Consider the following 22,399-nt stretch of genomic DNA (forward strand, 5'->3'; position numbering starts at 1 on the left):
ATCATGAGGTTACCACAATTAGGGCTATTATTAGCAAGATTAGAAGCAGCAGGATGAGGGCAAACCTGCAGTAGTGACAACCATGGCCCCCCCACCACCCTGAGTTCTGGACCAAGCAGCCTAACAAATCTCACAAACCTTCAGATCTACCTTAGAAAACCAGGTGGCTTTTTCCTTAAGCTTCTGCTTTGATCTTTCCATTTGGCCATGGCATCACTCCAGGTACAGCAGGATATAGTATTGACTGCACAGATTCCTCCATGGCCCACGAGGAGGAAGTTGAGGACAATTCTATCATTTGTAACAAGATTGGTCAGTGAGTTGAGGCTGACCTAAATGACTTCCAGGGCTCCAGTTGTATCATTGATCACATTAGCTAAAGTAAAATACAAATTTTATACTATCTTTTTTAAATGAATGATCCCCATTTCCTATCATAGTCACAATTGCTTGATAAATGTGCATAAATAACAAGATACCTATTTGGAAAGCAACCCTAAGTAACCAAGAATAGCCTCATTTTGGAGAGGTCTCCACAGTCATCTGAAGGCTACATGATCTAAATGTGGTGTTTCCTTACACATGTAAATGTTTTCTGTGACACCCCATTCAAAAAAAGTGCAAGTCACCATATTTTGAGGAGAGAGGCAAGTTGAGGCCTGGATTCCACACAAAAAGTACAATCTTGGGGTGAACATGGTGCCCTGGAAAGAAATTTTTGTTTACAATTTTCAGGGACCCCAGGAGGGACCTACATCAGATGGAGGGGACACAGGTTGATTGTTCCTCTAATGTGGCCTCCTAGCCAACTGGTAAACCTTAGCATTCCCAGTTCAGTTCAAATAATTGAGTCTAGTCCTTGTTTTTGGAGAAAAGGCATCTATACTTATATTGGTATCTGCAGATACACGGATGAATAATCACTTTGGAAAATTATCCATCTAGCTTATTTTGTCAAGAATTTGGTCTATAATATATTCAAATATATTAATATATATTATAATAATAATATAATAATACATATAAATGTATTTGTATCAAATGCTTTTGAGCATCTGCAGAAATAATCATATGGTCTTTCTCTTTACATGTAGTAATATGAGAAATTAAAGATTTTGAAATATTGGAATTTCCTTATATTCTTAAAACATATACTCCCTCTCTAATTAGTCACGGGGTATTATTATTTCAGTATGCTGCTGGATTCTGTTATTAATATTTTATTTAAGAATTTTAATTGATATTGATAAGAAAATCTGGTCTATAGTTTTCCTTTATGTACAATCTTTGTTAGCTTTCACCTAAGTTATGCTCACTTCATGTAAAGAATGTAGTCTGTATATAGTATTTGGAATTTATTAAAATTTTCTTCATAGCTTGCTGCATAATAAACTTTAAAATATATTCACTATAGACTTAGAAAGAATGTGTAATTTTGTATTTTGGATAGCTGGGTAATTGTGTGTGATTTAAATTCTCTATAATGTTCCCCTCCCTGCCCCTGATCCCTACGCCCTCTCTCTTAAGATAGCCAATGTCAACAGTTCCTTGTGCATTCTTCCATGAAAGTTATTTATGTATTTAATATCATATATGTGAATATCCTTCTAAAAATATAAAAAATTAAATTGTTTTATAAACTGTTTTATGACCTTTGTTATTTTAATTTAATTTAATTTGGAGATGTATTTATGCCACACATGTAGATGTACCTCATTCTAAATATTTTTTTTTTTAAAGAATGACTAAAATCGTCTTTCCCCCCAAGTACTTAGATTTATTTTGGATATATTTTGTTCTTAATATCTAGTTTTCTTGCATAATGATCAGAGAATGTGGCTGTATATAATATTTAAGCTTTATTGAGATTTTCTTCATGGCCTGCCATGTAATAAAAATTTTAAATGTTCCATGGGGATTTGGAAAGAATGTGTAGTTTTTGTGTCTTGGCTAGCTTATTAATTATTTGTGATTCAAATTCTCTATAATATTATAGGTTTTGACTGCTTGACCTGCCAAGTTTTGAGAAGTATGAGTCTCCCATTATGACTGTGGGTTTGATGATTCTCCTTCTATTCCTAAATTTTGAGGGGTTATATATATATTTTGATCACTATTGTTTGGTATAAATAGTTCTTTGTGATTTTATCTTTTTTATATTGTATTTTTATTTTATTTTTAAAGATTTTATTTATTTATATGACAGAGACAGAGATAACCAGAGCAGGAACACAAGCAAGGGGAGTGGGAGAGGGAGAAGCAGGTTTCCCGCCAGGCAGAGAGCCCAATGCGGGACTCGATCCCAGGACCCTGGGATAATGACCTGAGCCGAAGGCAGACGCTTAACGACTGAGCCACCCAGGCGCCCCTTGTATTTTTAAATCAATATAAAATATCTCATATTATACTAATGATTTCTGCATTACGATCTATATTTTTTTACATGCCATTTGATTTACATTTGGCTGGTATATCTTTGCCTACTTTTATGTTCAGCCGGTGACAGCTTCCTTTAAGTATGTTTCATAGAAATAGCACACAGCTGGATCTAACAGCTATAAAAAGTCAATAGAGTGTGGAACTTTCTGGAGTCTCCCACACTCCAGTCTCCCAGACCCAGATCAAAATTTTGCCCCTACCATTTACTGGCCATATGACCTTATGCAAATTTTTTAACTTCTCCAGACTCAGTTTCCTCATCTGTAAAATGGGACAATAGACTCCTATTAGTACTCTAGATCACCTTTTAAGGTGATTCAAATGAGGTGACAAACAAAGGAAAACTTCTCTAGTATCTCATAGGAAGCAATAAAGACCAAACCAGGGGGAAAGGCAGGGCTGGCTCCCCCATGGCTCCATTCATTCTTCTTACAGTCCAGCTTCCTCCATGACTTGTCTCTTACTCCCATGTTGCTATCCCCAGAGAATACCTGCCTCATGCTCTCTGTTCCAAATTCTAGAATCTCAGAGGATTTTTTTACCTCCTTGTGGCTCAGTAGAACTACATCATTATGGTTGGAGGAGAAGCATTTTACAAGAGGAGGAAAAAATGTGGGAGACAAGCAGTCCACTTGCAGGATGAAATGAGGACCACAAATTATATCTGTAAAGCTTCTCCCTTGGAGCAGGTGTTCAACCAATGGCGGGCTTTGCTGAGAAATCTCTGCTCTTCATAATTATTGTTTCATTTAAATAAGGAGTCTACGTCAGCAAAAAGACTGCTTTTCCCAAACCTAGTCATGAAGTGGGAAATACTTTAACTATAACGTTGGCTTTAATGCTGCATGGCTATCATTTAGCTGAGAGATGATCCTTTAAGAAACAAACCTTTTGGCTTCTCTGAACGTTGAAAACTGGACCCTCTCAAATGAACTCCGAGCCTCCTGGAGGATGAAACCCCTCCCTCACTTGCTGGGATCTAAGTTATGCCAGAGATGTCTTGCTCAAAAGCCCTCCACCCTTCTCAGTCTGTCACCCTATTCAGGTAGGGCAGGTCTGATTCTGAGAGTCAGCTAGCCTGAGGAGTGAAGACCTACTCGGTACCTCCAGACAGGGGCTTTGAAGCTCATTCTCAGCCCTGCCTAGGTCCAACATACAAGTCCTTAGTGTCTTCCTAAAAAGGAGTGGCATCTGATACTGCTGAGCATCCCATGAATCACATTGAGGTCAGGCTGTATCAGCTCATTTTCTGTTGCAGTGAATAGAGCTGTAGACTGGGGTGCTTCGATGAAAAAATTCATTAGGTTTGGGGATCAAAAACACAGTTGGTTGGAGGCTTCAACCAAAAGGGGGGCCAGAGGTGCCTCGGTGGCTCAGTTGGTTGAGTGTCTGACTCTTGTTTTAGCTCAGGTCATGATCTCAGGGTCATGAGATCAAGCCCAGCACCACGGGCTCCACACTCAGCAAGGAGTCTGCTTGAGATTCTCTCTCTCCCCCTCTGCCCTCCCGCACACGTGTGCATGCTCTCTCTCTCTCTCAAATAAATAAATAAATCTTCAAAAAAGGAGGGGACAGGAAAGCAGAAAGAGCTGAGGCTAAATATAGTGAGGGCTGAGGGGGAATTAAGCCTAGATATAAAAACTAGTTCTGATCTCAGTGGCAGGACATGGGTTCAGGGTCCGGGCAGAAGTCTACACTCCACACTAGCAGGTGGCGCCAGCTGAGATGCAGACAATAAGGATCCTTACGGTACAATTTCTGGATTTCTGGCCGGTGGCTAGGGCATCCAGGGTGTAGCCAGGTAAGTGGGCAGCAGGTGTCAGAATAGCAGGTGGGCAGGTGGAAGCTTTGCACGGGCCAGTCCCAGCAGAGGGCTAGCAGGCTGGAAGGGGAGACCAGGTGGTACCCAGCCACACTAAACTTCCCTTTCTCTCCCCTCTCTCCTCCATGCACTCCTTGTTCTTCTGCACTGCTCTGTCTCTCATGCCTCACTAGTGTGTGGCACATAGTAGGTACTCAAATAAACATATTTGTAGAGTGAAAACAGATGAACTGGGCCAGTGTGGTGAAGGGTCAAGAAGAAGTGTTATGGGTTGAATTGTGCCCCCCCCCCCACAAAAGATATGTTGAAGTCCTAATGCCCAGTACCTCAGAATATGACCTTATTTGGTAATAGGGTCCTTGCAGGTGTAATAAAGCTAAAGTGAGGTCATTGCAGGTGAGACCTAATACAATATGACTGGTGTCCTTATAAAAAGGGGAAATTTGGACATAAACACAGACATGCACAGAAGAGTATGGGAAGAGAAATAAGGAGAGTCCCATATGAAGATTAGAGTGATTCTGCCACAAGCCAAAGAATGTATGGGGGCTACCAAAGTGGGAAGAGACAAGGAAAGGTAGGGAGCATGGCCCTGTCGATACCTTGATTTTGGTCTTCTAGCCTCCAGAACTGTGAGACAATAAATATCTGTTGTTTTAAGGCACCCAGTTTGTGGTACTTTGTTATGGCAGCCCGAGAAAACTAAGACAGGAAGGGGGTCGCTCAGTGGGTCTCAGGTACCGGAGACTCACTCCAGGTATTCTAGAAGGCCTATGGCTACAGCAAGGCTAATCACAGCCCCCACCAGCTGGTGGCCTGGGCTGCCACTGGGTCAGGACAGGTTGGGAAATGCATAGATGGGACCAGGTGAGGGCTCCAGTGGGGAGCCTGACCAGAACTGAGTTGAGCACCCTGCAGCACAATGCCTTTGGGGCAAAAGAAGTCATTTCTCACTCTGCACAGAATTGATTGTTTAATGTCTTCGAAGTGGTAATTGTGGAGGAAAACACTCAGAACTGAATGAGAGCAATCAATCAATCAATCACACACCGCCCCTGTTTCAGAAGCAGAAGTCATAAAAGGAAAAGCTGGGCAGGAACACTATGTCTGAGCAGCGTTTGTAATGTCAGAAGTAATTGAGGAATTAGGATTTTAAAGGTTATTAGGCAGGATAAATTAACAAATTACATGGGGAAAACTGAGGAGGAAAATGACCTGCTTTCTTCCTCTGACCTTTAATTAGCTACAAAGAGAAAATGCTTGAAAAATTCACTCCCACCAAGCTAGAACCTTTCAAAGCCCCTCGTGAATAGTGCTATTTGTGTGGAGAGATACTCACTGACAGACAGTTTAGAAAGTTGACCGGACTGATCAAAATTTATGTGATTTGAATCAAAGATAAGGAAATAGCCACATGGATAAGTTATTCTAATGAGTACTACTGGGAATTATGGACACATGTTTCTATGCGAAAAGCTTAGAACAAATCTAACATTAGAAGACATTAGAACTGGAACAATTCACCCCGAATGATTTTGCTTTCCTTTCAGTAAAAACCGCCCAATCAACTTCTCCCTGTTCTTTCAGTACGTTTCCAAGAGTAATACAAAGAGTTTTCTTTTGGCTTTTGTTTCTGAATTCAATGCCTTCCATTGGTTTGAAGTGAAAACTCAGGGCCTTTTGGTAAAATCAAAATAACCTTATATCCAATAACTTTAATTTAGCTGAGACTAAGAAGCTTTTGCTTTGGTTCCCACCACCCTATCCTGGTTTTGTTCCTTTTAGGCTGACTTTTTAAAAAAGATACACCAAAAAAAAAAAAAAAAAAAAAGTAGGGAAAAACTGAAAGTGAGCTAAAGATGATCACATTTACTTTGCCACTATAATTTTTTTTATCTTGTCTTTAGACTTAAATATTAGAAAAACATGAAGCACTTCTACAATCAGGAAAGGAGAGAGGACATAAAATTGGACTTGGAGCAATGGCTTCTCCTCTTCTCTATTCAGCGCAGAAATGCAATTGTTAATAAAACGGAATCAGTTCAAAAGTTGAGGGAGACTGAACTGATAGATCCATATTCTAGTAGGTTGTTAATTAATTCATATAATGATGCAAGAACTCAAAGAATGAGCTTTTAAAATCTTCAAACAGGTACTTCTTGAAGTTCAACCAAAGCTTCTTTATATTTTGGTTTTGTATATTATTCTGGGACATAGGGCTACCTTGAGGTACAAATTTCATCCCCTGTGAGACTGTCCCTTAGCAGGTCCTACATCTTAATGATCCATTCCCTCTGTTATTAAATGTTGGAGTCCCTCACCTTAATTTTCTCCTGTGCTATTTGTCACCAGGCTGTTTGAAGCAGGTCACTGCCAGCTACAGAAAGGAACCTGGAGTCTTATGCTAACATACATTCAGAGCCAAAATCTTTCTCCAAAATCTCCAAAATTTTTCTCATGCTCATACTGTCATGATTCTCTCTTCTGCACTAAAATTGGGTTGTTACCACACTGTCCTTTTAATGGAGGGATTCTTCTGTAGCACATATGCAATTGACAAGAGGATGCTGGGTGGTGACTCTGCTCTTGATGACTGGCCTGCCAGACCTACTTGCTGCAGAGCAGATTGATCCCGTGGGGCGGCTGGAGCATGAAGGACAAGCAGAAGGAGTCATTCCCCAGGTTGGGGGGGGGCGGTGCTCTGCATCGACCCTCAGCAGCCCCTGCTGTGATTAACCTGGGGACCCTACCACATCATGACTCTGATTGCTATGTGTGCCCAAAATACTCAGCTTAACAAGTTACTTTAACCAAGGAACTGCTTGGATGAAAAAACTTCTTATACCCTAGTTGGCAGTTAGTAGCTATTTCTTTTGAAAGTCAATCACCTTGCCCCTTCCTGCTTCTCCTCAGACCCATGCCTTCCTTGTTGTTGCAGCTATTTTGGGGCATTTAAAAATAAATGCAACTCCAAGCTGCAGCAGTGACACTGGTACCATCTTCCTTCTCTCCCTGGCACAGGAACTCAGCGCAACGGACTGTTCTGATATTTCTGGGCTGAAATCCTTCTCCTCCCCAGATCTGATGTGCATACTGGTTCTCCAGCATGTCTGCACTCATACCCATCAATTAGTATGGCGGGATGCCCACTTAAACAAGGTGTGGAGCCAATTTCAACAAGGCAACGTGCCAGTCCAATCCTGGCTCAGACAGGAACTGAAGCAAGTGACACGGCATGTCCACGAAGATCCTTCCTGGTGGACAGTGCTGCCAAGGTAGGACCTCGTGTTTCACTCCAGGGAACTGTGGCCGTGACAATCTTTAATCACTGTGCATGTGTTCACTCTGTGCTCTCTCTTGTTGGAAAAGAAAGTAGTATTACAGGATCCTTTGAATTCGGGATTCTTCTTTTAAAAGGAAAAATTCTCTTGTGTAAGCAGAAGACACAAGTGTGGGTGTTAGGAAGCATGGATGGAAGTATAATAAGGAGTGTGGGGGCCATCCTTTCTCCCCCAAACTGAGAACTGCCCTGCCGGTCAGGTAAGTGTGATCACAGACAGACAACAAAGCCCTCTTTGTGAGCTGGGGTTAGGACCTAGAGAAGGCAGCTCTGATGGTTGTAGAGAAGAGAGAAACACTATAGAAAAATGCTACAGAATTGCCCTTTCCCAAGTGGTTACCCCTCCAACTCACGGATAAAGACCTCAAATGAATGAAGAGATTGAAAGAATAGAAGGAACAGGTAGCCTATCAGAGTGGGATGAGGAGGATAACCTCTCATTAGTCTAAATGATACTGAAATAAAAATAAGCTGCAAAGCTCTACTCTGACCCTTCCCCCCCCAAGACATAAAAAAGCCGACCCATTCAAGAACTGTCCTCAAGATGGCCTTCAATAGTGAGGCAAATCCAGCACCCTAGAGCCATCTCTGGGCACAGAAAAACAAGGGTGATAATGTCAACAGTGTTTCTCCTTTAACAGGTAGGTTTGTTTTATATATATGTTTTTAAACTATATTTTCCCAAAATAAATGCACAAATGCTTTCTCTAATATGGAAAAAATACACAATTAAAAACTTCATTCTGGAAAAATAAGATGGCAAGGTATAAACACAAAGCAAACAACAGCCAGAGGAATTTGGGAGACAAGAACAAAGTTCGCTAGGCATCCTGGGCAAGCAAAAGCATTCGAATAGAATTTAGATTGGCAAGTTGGAATTGTGGATGAACTGCCAAGAAGACTTCCTAGAGCCCACTCTGCCGTTACGTTCTGCTCTGTCTTTGAGTACAGCTAAGGAAGCCCGCAGTTGCACAGATGAAGAACTGTGGACCTCTGGCAGCTGACCTTGCTTGGGAGTGTTTTGAGTTAAATTCAATAAATATTAGTCCGTTTGCACTGACCTGTGCACACCCGGGGGTGCTGCTGATACTCCAGGCCCGTGGTCCCCGAGTACACCGTTCTCGGGGGCCCTAAGTCAGTGGTGTGCTATTGCCGGGCAGACTGCTGACACAAGTTGGTTTGACAGTCAGGGATTTTGCCTGCGGTTGTTACACACAGGCATTATGAATAACTAAATCACATAAACTTGCAATTAAATGAATTATTGACAACAAGAGCAATAAATACTCTAAATGCATCAATTCCTAATTATTCTGCAACAATCTATGTTCTTTTCTTTAAAGATTTTATTTATTTATTTTAGAAAGAGAGAGAGAGATACCAAGAGCAGCAGAAGGAGAGGGAGAGAGAGAGAATCTCAAGCAGACTCCACGCTGAGCACAGAGCTTGATGCGGGGCTTGATCCCAGGACCTTAAGATCATGACCTGAGCTGACACCAAGAGTCAGACGCTTAACCGACTGCATCTCTGTTCTGCTCTGATCTGGCTATGATCAGGAGCCCCTGTTCTGCTATGATCTATGTTCTTCAGTTTTACTTGTACCTATCATACCTGTATGGTGAAAACATTACTTAACGATGTGCTGTATCTATTTATTCTAAGCTCTGTGCTTAATGACATCACATCGATAGCTTGAAGTCGGCCATAGTAAGGATGTTTGCACCGTGAAAATCAAAGAGTTCTACAAATTTGGGCTTTTATAGATTTTTTTTCCAGAGGAAAAAAATTTATCAGGACACCAATGCCTGAAATTTACAAACACCAAGCTTTCACGTTCTGTAATAAAGCAGGCAGATCTTTCACGTCCCCTTTTATGTTATTCTGCTGTGTTTCCCCAAAGTTGAGCTCTGCTTTGCATTTGCAGTCTCAAAAGGGTTGTGGAAAAGGCCTTTTCAGTCTTTGTCTCTCCTGAGGACTCAGGCACACATATGAATTTGGAGTGGGATGTAGGGAGAGAAGGACATCAAGAACTCCCTGTACCAAGAACTCCCTCCTTCTGAGCCCAAGGGGCTATCACTGACCCACACTAAGTGCCTATCACCTCTCTTAGGATGAGTTCTTCTCCAGAAGGCTCCCCAGTCCCTCGCGTTCATGCACACTGCCACCAATCTTGCTTAGCCTCAAGCTTCCTGAGACTAGAGGTGAAGTGAAGGTGGGCTGCAGTGATGTCAAGGAGAAGCGAAGAGAAAAAAAAAGACACATCTGAACAAGAAGGAGGAAACACTAATGCCCTATGTCTCATAGTTATGGGGGATGAAAGAGAAGATCGAGTCAAAGATAAAACAGTTTAACATGCCTTGACCACTCTGGGTTCCATACGAGCAACTATCAACAACACAAAGAAGAATAAATTCTGTCAGGGACTCATATCTGAGTGCAATATTTCAATTTACAATACTAAGAATAAGGAGTGACAACGATCAAAGTGTAGAGGTGATGATATTGATTTGGAATGCATCTCAAAGATTGAAATACTTCTCAAGAAAACAGTAGTACTGTAGGGAGAGTTTAAATATCCATTCAATTTGACGGTCTTTCTTTTGTTTCTTGATACTTCTAGGTATCTTTTACTTCTTGATACTTCTCCTTTACTTAGAGTCAACTGATTGTAAATATTCATTACGTCTATCAAATACCTTCAGAGCAACATCTAGACTAGTGTTTGACCAGACATCTGGGCACCGGAGCCCCGCCACATTGATACATAAAATTAACCATCACAGCTTCTAAGCAGGGCCTCCTTCCTGGCCCCTGGGATTCTTCCCCACAAGTCCTTTTCCAGACTCTTCTTCTGTTGGACACCTCGGAAGTGTTGGTACTCTCCAGCGTATGTCTAAGGTTGGGGTATAGTTTCTAAAGGTTAAGAGAAATTTTATAATGTATGAATCGAGATGGAATTGTCAAAACATATAAGACAGCTGAGTAAATTTTGAAATCGAAGACATGATTTTATTTGTTCTAAGGCAGTATAACCATAACAAAGTTTTCATTGGTATAGATAAAATAAGGAAGAATCAAGATAAGCAGCATTTGTGCTCCTTAAACTCTTTGGACATGACATATCTAGATTCTCCAAACTGTCATCTTCAGCACTCTGCCCTTCCCACTCAACGTTATTTCTCTGGGGATTTCATCCATGCCCGGCCTTCAAAGACACCAACACACCAATGTCTCCAGAATGATTTTCCAAGGAACACTAGGTTCCATATGCAAAGAAGTTTGAGAAATGCCAGCTATATACCTCTCATTCCTGGAGATTTGCAGTACACATTACCAAACTAAAGGCCCTGTGAAGTCCTGCAGTAATAGGGAAACACTGCCTTAAATCTATCTTCTGAGCAAAGCCCCCTCTCTTCACTTTCAGGATGGTGCTTTTGAGTCATGCTATGCTCACTCTATGTGCAGCTCCCATCTGTCACCATACAATGCAGTTACAATACCACTGACTGTATTCCCTATGCTGTGCCTTTTATTCCCAGGACTTATTCATTCCATAGCTGGACGTCTGTCGTCTGTTCTTCTGGATCCCAGTAGAGGGCTTTTTTTTTTTCTTTTTTTTTCCCATTTGTTTCTGACCACAGAAAATTGAGTGCTGACTGTTGAGAGAAATAATCTGAATCAGGTTCTTAATTGACTTGGGAAAATGAAATACTTAACATCATAAGTATGTTGAACTGCCTCACAGATCAGAAAAGTTTTGGCTGCTCTTTGAGAAAATGATGTTTTAAAAATTTCTAATGATAGAAGATGTTGCAATATGAAGAAAGCAGGTTTCAACTTAAAAGTTTCACTTTTACATCCTCAAGTGTTGAAATGAATACATTTTCCTAGCCAAGGAAACAAAAATTCTGGAAGAATACTCCCAAACTATTAATAGAGTTTATCTCTAGGGAGGATAAATTGGTCATTTTCATATTCTTTTATCTGCTTGTGTTTTCTAACATGTCTACAATGAATATGAATTATTTTTGTAATAAGGGAAAGAAGTATAGTTTTTAAAAAGCCCTTAAGAAATCTTGGCAGTTTACTATACTGACCGATCTTAGTCTACTTACGTCCAAGATGACCTCAATTTACCTCTCTGTTGTGTCCCTAGGTTTTGTTTTCCTTCCAGAAAAAAAGCACGTCAACTTAAAATAGTCAACAGTGCACTTTCAGTGGCCACCCATGCGGTCTGGCATTTAACATGTTTTCCAGGAGAAGGTGGCACACAACACAACCATGGCGATAGCCCTTCTAAGAAAACCTTGCTCCTCTGTTAGAGTTTAAAAGTAAAAATTGCAAACTGGTTTAATCTGAAGATATATAAAGGATGCATACTGAGATGCCTAAAAGTAGTTTAAAGACCTCTCACCTAAGCTAAGCTTACTATATATTTGGATTTATTCATGTACCAACCCATTTTAATATCCTAGATGTTTTACCAATTCTGCATGGATTTTCCCCCCTTTTTTCTTCATAAGTGGTCTTATTATGGCTGGAATGCTTAATGATTAACTTCCCAATTGTTTTCCAATAGATTTCAGGTTTAAGTACCTAAAGTGTTAGCTTTTCTTTACCTTGGAATGGGCGGGTTGTATATTTTTACTTATGTATTTTCATGCTTTTATTTAAAAAGTACTTTCTCTTTCAATGTGCTAAAACACGAGTAATTCTGAACATATTATACCTGACTTTCAAGATTTTATCTTCACCCCAAGAATTAATTTCAAAATTAAGTTGCTATAATGCCGATTCTCATATCTGAGAAAAAAAAGCATACATATTTAATTCAATAATTGAATTATTTGATTCAGTTGAATATCTTATTTCATTATTTTGTTTAATAAATTTAATAAGTTTTATCATGCATGGTTTAAAAAATCTGAAATAACGCATAAAGTCTTTTCTTCTCTAAAGGATCTCAATATAGAACTCTTTTACTTCTCCACATAACATACTCACACTTAATATAGCTCTCGAGCATCTGATATTTTATTGCCCCAAAACTTCAATAAACATGGTAAGTAAAAAAAAAAAAAATACAGCATAGGGAAATGCAGGATTCGTTCTTCGGAGCAGTGCTATCCAATAGAATGTTCTTCAGTGACGGAAAAGTTCAGTCCGTGTTGTTCAACACTGCAGCCACCAGCCACATGTGACTACTGAGCACTTACAATGTGGCTAGTGTGCCCCAGGAGCTGAATTTTAAATTTGATTGGATTTTAATGAATTGAAATTTCAGTAGCCACACGTGACTAGCTGTGACCATATTGGACTGCGCCACTTTAGAGTTAGTTGGTTGAATTATATTCGGATAAAAGTATTCATGGATATTTGCCACTTAGTAATATTCCTTTTGCCCTAATAAAATCAATGTTGAGACTTGCCTAATTTCCCAACAAGAGTAAATTGGCTGTTTTCATTACCTCTTTACTTCCAATTCATCCCTGGCAGATGGGAGGAAATGAGAGCTCCATCTATTTCCCCTGAGAATATGTTGGCATTTCGCTCCATCCCTGCAATTGTCTCGTGGAGCCCTAGGGCTCTTCTGATGAGCCTCAGACTGATTAAAAAATGAAGTCTTTTATTTTCTGCTTATCGGAGAACAATGAACCAATAATAAAACTTTTATTTTTATATATGACTAAAGAGTATTTACTTGAAATCTACTAATAATTATTAGGGCTCATTTTTGACGATCTAGGGGTGATGATTAATTATATTCCTGTCCCCACCTGTATTAGTTAGGGTCCCAACAGGAAACAGAAGGCAGGCTCAAACTTATAATTAAGGAGTTTTAAAAAGGACACTTTACAAAGTTATGGGCCATGTTAAAGGAAATCCACAAGGGGCAGTGCAGTATCCCAGAGTTAGCAACAGAGGTGAGCTGTCCCACTACTCCTAGACTTGACAGGGCAAGGGGAGAAGACAGTTTCTGGAACCATTTAAGAACTGCTGTAGGAGAAGATTGCTTGATAGAAGCTGTCGTCTTTGTTAAAGGATCACAGCCAACGCTGGCAAACTTACTTTTTTTTTTTTTTTTGAGAGGGGGAGAGAGAGAGAAAAAGGGGAGGGGGTGGCGGTTGGGGAGAGGGGCAGAGGAAGAGAGAGAATCTTAAGAAGGCTCCACACCCAGCACAGAACCCAATGTGGGGCTTGATCTCACAAGACTGAGATCATGACTTGAGCTGAAATCAAGAGTGGACACTTAACCAACTGAGCCACCCATGTGCCCCCTGGCAAACTTACTTTTATCTTATCCTCTGATCTCCTGTGCATCCTGTTGGCTCAATCAACTGAAAACTACAAAACAGGGAAACCTACGGATACAGTCTGTAAAGACAGCCTTCCAGAGCTCAGACAGGCAGATAAACATGAATAGGAGATCTGGAGAGGCAACAGAAAATATCCAACTACCTCTCCCAAGTTGGAACCAATTCAGAGAGGCACAGATGGTTCTAAATCAACCACAAGAGACCTTAGATGAGTATAAAAACATCTGCTTTATTACTCATGAAAGCTGGATTGAATGACAAAGTTTAGATGTGGGCATTGGACTTAATTTAAGCATCTCTCCAGATTCTTATGGTCCTACCTGTGCTCAGTGGAGAGCCCTACCACTGCCCCTGTCACCTAAGGTAACCGGCACCAGTTTCTAGCACCACTAGCTATCATGACCTCCCTCAGGCTAAGGGCTGCTTCTAGAATGACTCAACATGCCTACCACTGCCAAAAGCTACAGCAGCTTTACCAACCAGGCCTGGAGACTCTGGGTCCTCCCACTTACTTCGGGACTCAGAAGAAGGGCCATGCAATGGATCGTGGAATATGGCTTCCCCAGCAGCTGCCTAGGAGGAAGGACGACTAAGTGACACAACCCACAAGTAAAGGGGTTACCACCCGATGCGGCAAACTTTGACCAATGAAAGATAAGAAACCGTATGGCGGTGAGGAGCTAGCAACTAAATTTCTCTTTCCTCTCCTCAGTAGACTATTCTGAGGTGGTTTGCCCAAACATCCTATTTTAAGACTGAAATGTTCAAACAACTGGCTGTGTTTTCTTGTGAAACTCTGCTCATCTCAGTAATCACCATCTTATATTAGCTGTCCCTTTCCCCCCGCCTGTGGGCTGCTGTAGATTAAATATGGCAGCAAATTCTTTGCTACTTTTTCCACTGAGAAGTAGAGTCTAGTTTTTCCTTCCCTTGAATCTCACTGGCCTTAGGTACTTGCTTGAGCAATAGAGTGTAATGGAAGTGACAGTCTCGGATTTCTGAGGCAAGGTCATAAGAAGTCTCGCAACTTCCGTTTAGTTCTCCTGGGATGATTTTTCTTGGGATGCACTCTCTGGATACTGAACCATGAGGCTGAGAGAAGCCCAAGCCCCATGGAGAGTCCATGAGGCAATAGCCCCAGCCAAGCTCCCAGCCAAGAGCCAATATCAATTACTAGTGGTTCCAGACTGGGTGCTACATATGAGTGAAGAGGCCATCTTGATAGTAGATCTTCTATCCCAGCCATCACAGCTGATGCCACATGGATCAGAGATGAACCACTCAGCTGAGTCCTTCCTGGATTTCTGACTCACAGAATTGAGGACAAAATAAAATGGTAATTTTAAGCCACTATGTTCTCAGGTGGTTTGTTACATAGCAGTAGAAAACTAGAACACTCCCCTCAATGGGCTGTTTTCAGAAGATGTTTCCTAACAGTTTTGTGTGGCTACTTCTCATATGATCAAACAACCGGCTGTGTTTTCCTATGAAGCTGTGGCCAGCTCAGTAACGGACCACCTTGTATTTGCTGTCCCTCCTTCTCTGCCTTATTTCCCTTTTTCTTGACTCTGGCTGCCCTGGGGGTTACACTATCAAATAATAAAACATTAGCACACCCACTTTGCCTCAAGTTTTGTTTACCAAGAAAGTTAGTAGAAGTGTTCTAGAAAGGAGACCGTCAGACTAGGATTTTGGATTTGATTTTGGATTTGATTATCTGAAAGCCATCAGGTAAGTGAGATGGCAGTAGCCCTGAGAAGTGGATTCATAGTTGCTCACTCTTTTTACATGTAGCTTCACCTGTGTACATCCCAGTGACGTATAAGTAGAGGGCAAGATTTTGGAATATTATGGAGCTGCCACATTTGATCCAAGGGGCAACAGGTGTGGTATAGGTGTGGCTGTTTTTGAGGCATTTGAGGCTTTGCTAAAAGAAAAGAATAGACTTAGGGCATCTAGATATCAACTTAAGTCATGCTCTGAAAGCCAGAGGACCCGGCAGCCGCGTTCAATGAGGCTCTCATTTCCAGCCACTGAAAAGCATTGCACTTACAACTGCACTTACACTGCGTTCAGGGTGGCAGAGCTGTAAAGGAAACTTGATGCGCAGCCTCAATAGGTCTCCTAGGTCAAGGTCAGGGCCTTGATAGGGAAAGAGGGGGAAACTGAGACCCGGGATGGGGATATTTGTACAGACAAGCTTGAATCTTCCTGGATGGCAGCCTCTCTCCTTGTCATGGGCGAAGAATCACCCCTTGACTCAAGAGCATCAGTGATCCCACCTGAAGTAGGTGCCTCCCAAAATAAGGCTTGCTCTCGAATTTTCCTCAAGATCCAGTCTGCCCTCCCTTCACTGCCCCCAGGCAAATATAAAGGAGTAAAAGCCATGCTGAGGAAGAAGTAGCCTACTTGTCAAAGGATATGTTAAACCTGATGAAATATGCAGGCAGTGACTGTGGAACACTGTGGGTGTGGATCTTGAGGTTATCAGCTTGGAGGAGGCAGATGGAGGCTGGATGGGGGAGGTGGATTGACATGGGCACTTACCTGTGTCTCAGGATTCAGGGTTCTGGCAAGGGCACCTGGAGCTGGTCCTTATATGGCGCTGCAATAGTTCCCTCAAGCCTAGTCTTCATGAAGGCCTAAGGTGAATGAGTGGAGACATTGGCACTTCCTTGATGTAGTTTTGAGCTAGGGGTCAGAAGTCTCACTGAGGGGGATGTGTGAGAATGGATTCACTCTGACTCTGTTTCCCAGAAGGACTCCTCTCATGATGCAGTAAGGCCTGCTGTGGAGCAATGGTGGTGATGGTTGTGATGGGGCCCTGGTATCTTTGGGAAGCTCAGTGAGGGCTGTCCTTGCTAGGCCAGGTTCACGGTGGGAGATGCTACCATGGAACTGGGCCCCCTCTTATCCATGGCGGTCAATGGAATCTGGATTGTCAAAGACCAGGTGGTAGCCCTTAACCACCAAAGGAAAGAAAGACCTCAAGACCTCACTCACATTAAAAGCTGCAAGGTGCCAGGTATGAATGAGGGTGCCTACTTCCTGGGATTATGGCAATGAGAAACTGACTAGGGTGATGACTGATTTGATTAATTTAAAAGATCAGGTACTTGAGCAGAAAGCTATCATTGTCTTCCACCATGGAAAATTACACTCCATCATTGAGTTTCCAGATCTAAGTTCATTAACAAACCCAGAACCCACTGATTAAAGGAGATGCTGGGTCCCCTTGAGGAAGAACCCTATAATGCCACTGAAATATATGCAGTGATTATTCCTCTAATCCTTCCCCAGAGGAAACTGAAGCAATTTGCTGGGGTAACTGTACACTAGGGAAAGAGTCAAACCTAGACTTTTCAGAGGCAATTCATTACAGTGCATGAGACAATACTGATATCAGGAGGTCTGAAACACCAGCATAGTTCTCTGGTTAGAACAAAGGCTTATGGAGACCAGGTCCATGTAATGGTGAGTTCAGTGGATTTGGTTACCCATTTTGTGATTATTTCCCTGGTTCTCAAATGCATGATCAAGACAGATCTGCTTGGATTCTGGCAGTACCCTGAAATTGACTACCTGTCCTGTAAAGTAAGGGTCATTGTGGTAGGATGAGCTAAGAGCAAGGTTTCAGCACCTCAACACTATTGACATTTTGAGCCAGTTCTTCACTGTGGGGGCTTTTCTGGGCATTGTAGGATGTTTAATAGCATCCCTGCCACCACCAGCCCCACTGGATGCCAGTAGCATCTTCTTGTTCCAATGACCAAAAATGTTTTCAGACGTTGCCAAATGTCCTCAAGGAGGGCAAAATGACTACTGATTGAGAACCACTGGCCATGTGGAAGCTCCTGAAATTCCCACGTCTCTAACCAGTAGCAGGAGTAATACCACAATCCTTGAAGAATTACAGAGATTAACATCATCACCAAAATCAAAGATGGAGGGGTTCCCATAATATCCTCTTTGATTCAACTCCCTGGCTTCTGTAAAAATTAGAAGGATCATGGAGTGTGACGGTGAACCACTACTGGCTTAACCAAATGAAAGACTTAGGCACAGCTAGAGGTCTTTACTATAGCCACCGAGCCTCTAACACTTGAGATATGACTATTGATTTGGCAAAGATTTTCTTCTCCATAGCTATTAGCAGGGAATAAAGGAAGCAGCTGGCCTTTATATGGTTGTTAAGAACTATGTAGGGTCTGAGGTTTTATATTATTTGCAAGCTAACAATTTGGCGGGCCACAGTTTCATGGATGTTAGCAGAAGACATGAGACACCTGGATCAGACACAAAGGACTTTACCACTCATTGAAAAAGCAGTAGCCAGAATTTTATATTCTCTTACATTGGCTCCCCATGCCCCCTAAATCCCCCCAGTGTAGGGAGGGAAGGAGATGACACAAATGGACAGCAATGGATGCCTGTTCACTCAGTTGATTGCCTTACAGGAAAGCAACACTGAGCTTGGGGAATCTGCTGCTTTTATTGCAGGCCTCCTCTGCCCAGCAGAGGATATTGCCTCATCCCTCAAGGTTTCTCACTGTAATCATAGCCCTGAGAAATAGCCTGGGTATAGACTGGTCAGGGGCTTTGTGTTCTTGGCACACCCAGAAACAACGTGCAGGGGTATTTGGGGACCATGGTGGGTTTCGTCTCCCAACAGTGGCAAGGACACCTGTATAGTCTTGCCCCAGAGCTATGTCAGCTCTCTTCCTCTCTGTCAAAACATACATCACAGGGACAACGACTACCTTTATGTTGCATAGGACATCACGCTGGTCCACAATATCAGTAAGATCATGCTAATGAAACATAATCAGTAGGAGATTGCATAAGCCCTAGGTACCTCCGTAAGTCACATGCATGCCGGAAGGTGGAAGGTTAATTCCACAGAAATTCCGGGTCTCCACACTGATGAAGGTTTTGGGGGTCAAGTTGCCTAAAGCGTACCAGAACCACCCCCTCTAAAGAAAAGGAAAAATTGCTGTCATCTGTACCTCCTACCACTAGGAGGTACTGTGCACTTTGGCCATCTTTGGATTTTGGAGACAGCTATTTCTCCTGAAGTTATGTCTCCATGATGAGCTCAGTATTATCAGACGCATGAGTCAGGAGGTTCATTATCTGATGAAAATGGTATATTCAGGACCAGGCTCTGGTTGATGTAGAAGGCCCCCTAAAATTATAATAGGTAGCTTAGATCTTATGTCACCTATCTCTGTTGTACCAATGGCTCTCCCTTAACTCTTCTGGGGATGTGAGCTATAACCAACTGCTGGAGGAAAAAGGGTCTTGGGCCTGATTCACAGAGTTTGGCTTCCTGCAGTCCATGGTCCTTCCCTCTGTTTCCGAATGCAGCCCTCATGTGGCCCCGCATGGAGTGTGGTGTCCTCCTTGGCAGGCTGCCAGTACATGTGACTAATAAACTGCTGTCGGTCTCGTCTGTCCAGCCCTGGGTGTCATGTGTTCAGCCATCCCATAGCCCTAGAATGAGAATTTCTTCCTCTTCAACAGGGTGAGAGGAGGTGATTGAAACAGGAGTGGCCCCACCACTCTGCAAACTTAGCCTCTACTGGATTAGAGGTCCTGGTTCCAGGAAAGTGGGGTCCTGGTTCAGAGAGAAGAGTGAACGTTCCACAAAACTATGAACTGCAACAATGCCCTGGCCCCTTTGGGCTTCAGTTTTAGAAGACTTTGTTTCTATATCTTCAAGTTCACTGATTCTTTCCTTGGCTGTGTCCAGTCTATCACTAAGCATTCTTCATATCTGCTATAGTGTTTTTTATTTGTAACATTTCCTTTCCATTCTTCTTAGAATCTCCATCTCTCTCCTTACATTACCCATCTGTTCCCCACTTTTTCCATTAGAGCCCTTAGCATATTAATCATTCTTGTTCTAAATTCCTGGTCTGATAATTCCAAAGTCTCTGCCATATCTGGGTGTTAGCCTTATGCTTGCTTTAGCTCTTCAAGGTGTGACTTTTGTCTTTTAGTATGCCTTGGTATGTCTTTTAGTATGCCGTAATTTTTTGTTGGCAGGAGGATATGATGTACTGGACAAAGAGAATGAAGTAAATAGGACTTTAGTATAAAATTTTATTTTTATCTGGCTAGAACTTAGGATATGTTTACTGCTTGCTGTAGCTGTAGGTGTCAGAGGCTAATATTTCCTCTGGTGGTCTTGTTTTTGTCCCCCTTGTTGTTGTTGGGTTTCCCTAAAAACTTCTTCTTAAATAAAGCCTGAGATAGGCAGTTATTTCATTTGTAATCCTCTGTTATTACACAGAAGAGCTATTGATGTTTTGGTAAGGTGTGGGAGAAGGAAGAATATTCTATAGTCCTATGATTAGGTCCCCGTATTTTAGTGAGCTCACATCCCTGGGCTGTGACCTTCACAAATGCTTCTCAGGTTTTTTTCCTCCCCCTTAGGTGAGATAGGAAGGCAAGAAAGGGCTGGAGCTGGGTATGTCTCTTCCCCCAATCAGGCTCTGGTAAATCCCATGTTGTTAGGTTCTTGTCAAATATTCTCCTTGAGGATACGCCTTATTGAGGAGAACAGAGAGCTCTGGACTGTTGCAAAATGGCTACATTTGCCATCCCCCTGTTTGAAGTACAAAGGGATTTTTCTCCAGTCTTCACCATAAGAATCTGGTAGATCTCCTTGGAGGTAAAACTCACAAAAGTGTGGAGGCCTCCTAAGACAGCTCTCTACCCCGGCATTTGTAACTCTCAAGCTTGTCCACACGGAGCCTCCAGCAATTAATTAATTATAGTTTAGGCTTTCTGACCCCAGCACTTGTTCCCACAGAGTTTTCTGCTCTGGTAAGCTGTGATTCTCTGTATCCACCTGTATGTCTCTCCAACTTTGGAGACAGAGGTATCCCCCGTGACCTCAATTCTCTGATGGATCTGAGAACGGTTGTTGATTGATCTTTAGCTCATTCAGCTTTTCTCTTGTTTTGTGGATAGGTGCGATGACTTCAAAGCTCCTTACACGCTAGATCAGAAACCAGAGGTCAAGACTTTCTTTTGCTTGTCATTTATGGACAAAATTAGTACTGTAATATTACTTAATAAAAGTTTTTACTCAATATTTTACTAATAAGGCTGCCTACCATGCCTTGTAATATTGCAACATTCTTGCTGCATGTGTATAACCATACGCAGAAAAAAAAAAAAAAAACAGAAAATGGAGCTAATAAGGCATGAAAGGTAAGGGCTGGTGTGGTATGTGGGCCATGGGGTCTTGTGCTCTGCTGGGGTTAGTCATGGTCAAGCTGAAGAGCTCCTGCAGTGTGCTATGACCCTGCTGCCTATGTTCCAAGGCTATTGTTTGGTTCCCACATCTCCACTGAATCTGAAATCTCGCCCACCTATTGTCACACTTAGAACCTAAGAGACAACAACAAAAGATGCTCCAGCCATATGCACAGTCTTAAATATTGTGCCAAGATTCCGACCATATCTTTATTTCCTCTCCTACTCCAATAAAATATCAAGAAACGCTTCACCTCTTTCTCTGAGAACAGAGGAAAGAGATGCCTTAAGAACTCTGCCTTGTCTGCTTTGTCTTAGCTTTCACCTGGCCCACTCCCCTCTCTTAGATCTAAAGGTAACCCCTGAACAAGAGGCAATCCAAGTCTTACCAAAAAAGAGCAGGGAATATGCATATTCTTCCAAAGGCCCATCCTCTAATCCTTGACAAACGGGAAGTAGGGCGTCATTCTCCAGTGGGCTATCAGGGTCTCTATGTACTACCTGCATCAGAATCAGCGGGCTACCCATTAAAATCACACATGCCTGGGCTCCTGGCCAAATTTACCAACCCCAAAGTTTTTCATTAATAATCCACTCCCCTGATTTTCTTGTGCACATCACAATTTGAGAACCACTGAGTTAGGACAGCATGGGTGTGGGAGGGCAAGAATGAGGGGTAGTAGTGACCATTCAAATTTGAATACAGCTTTATGCCTATTTTTATGTCAAATTCATTAGGCAAGGATGACTGGCCCATGGTCCTATGGTCACATGTCATCTTTTAGAGCTTAGAGTATGATACTTTCAGCAACCATGAAGAAAAGAGATTTCCATCACAAATTGTATACATAAGGTAATTTTATATATTCTGAAGTATTACGAATGAGATTTTTAATACAAGACACATGGCTAATATGGATTTTTATCTGTTTTTTTTTTTTTTAGATTTTATTTATTTATTTGACAGAGAGAGACGCAGCGTGAGAGGGAACACAAGCAGGGGGAGTGGGAGAGGGAGAAGGAGGCTTCCCGCTGAGCAGGGAGCCCGATGCGGGACTTGATATCAGGACCCGGGGATCATGACCTGAGCTGAAGGCAGATACTTAATGACTGAGCCACCCAGGTGCCCCGTGTTTTTAATAATAATAATAATAGTGATAGGAGCTAACATTGAGTGCTTAACCAAGCTTTTGACATGGTGGTAAGTGGTTTTCA

This window comes from Mirounga angustirostris, unplaced genomic scaffold (assembly GCF_029215605.1).
Source record: "Mirounga angustirostris isolate CCGP_5_RB_7025 unplaced genomic scaffold, mMirAng1.0.hap1 SCAF_2, whole genome shotgun sequence".
In the NCBI taxonomy this organism is placed as follows: domain Eukaryota; kingdom Metazoa; phylum Chordata; class Mammalia; order Carnivora; family Phocidae; genus Mirounga; species Mirounga angustirostris.